This window comes from Tupaia chinensis, unplaced genomic scaffold (genome assembly GCF_000334495.1).
Source record: "Tupaia chinensis unplaced genomic scaffold, TupChi_1.0 Scaffold000226_1, whole genome shotgun sequence".
Classification (NCBI taxonomy): domain Eukaryota; kingdom Metazoa; phylum Chordata; class Mammalia; order Scandentia; family Tupaiidae; genus Tupaia; species Tupaia belangeri.
The window spans coordinates 6,894,978-6,895,996 of NW_006159701.1; positions in this window are offsets into that span (position 1 = coordinate 6,894,978).

Sequence of the window (1,019 nt, forward strand, 5' to 3'; positions counted from 1 at the left end):
CTCACTCTGTCCCTCTCTGGTCAAAATAAATAAATAAATAAATAAATAAATAAAAGTTAAGTACAATAATTAAAAAAAAAGATGGCGGTGATGGTAGCACAATACAAATCTGTTTAATGCCACTGAAGTATGCACTTAAAGATGATTAAGACAGTGAAATTTATGTTATTTGTATTTTATCACAATGAAAAAGAATATTTGCAGTAAAGTTTATTTAGTCAACAAGTATTTGTTGAGTTTCTGTAAGTTTCAGTCACATGGGCTAGGTACTGGAGATAGAGCAGTGAATGAAGATGAAGTCCTTGCCCTCACAGACTTGCCTTCTCATGGGTAAGACAGACAATAATAAAATAAGCCAAGAAATAAAAAAGATATTTATATTTTCTAATGAATACTGTGAAAGTCACAAGCTGAAATGAGTGTGGGATTGTTTTAATTAGGGTGGTCAAGGATGGTGGTGGTCTTTCTTTTGGGGTCACTAATCTTTCTTTCCTTTTTTTCTTTTTTAAAGAGAGATTTTTGCTATAGGGCGTGTGTGCTTGCCAGAGAGACAGTGAGAGACAGAAAGCGAGAAATCACCCCCCAGGGGGGTGGCCACACTGCAATCCCTTCTCCATTCTCCCCTTGGGATCTTGGGTACATGTGCACACACACCTGGTGTGAGTTTTAAGCTGCTGGGTCCAGGACTCGAACTGTGTTGAATATGTGGGAGTCCAGCGACATAACCATTATGCCATCTGATGGTCCCGATCTTTCCTTTTTTTAAAAGATAAAGTTACCATGTTTTGATCCTCTTGCCTCAGCTTCCAACTGCGATTACAGATGTGTGCTGCCAGGACCCACTGTTTTTTTTCCAGAGAGAGTTTTTTTTTTTTTTTTTTGGTTATAGGGTGCATGTGCTCTCTGGAGAGATAGAGAGAGACAGAAAGACAGAGACAGGAAGCGAGAAATCACCCCCCAGAGGGGATAGCCACATTGCAATCCCTTCTCCTCCATTCTCCTTTTGGTATTTTGGGCAC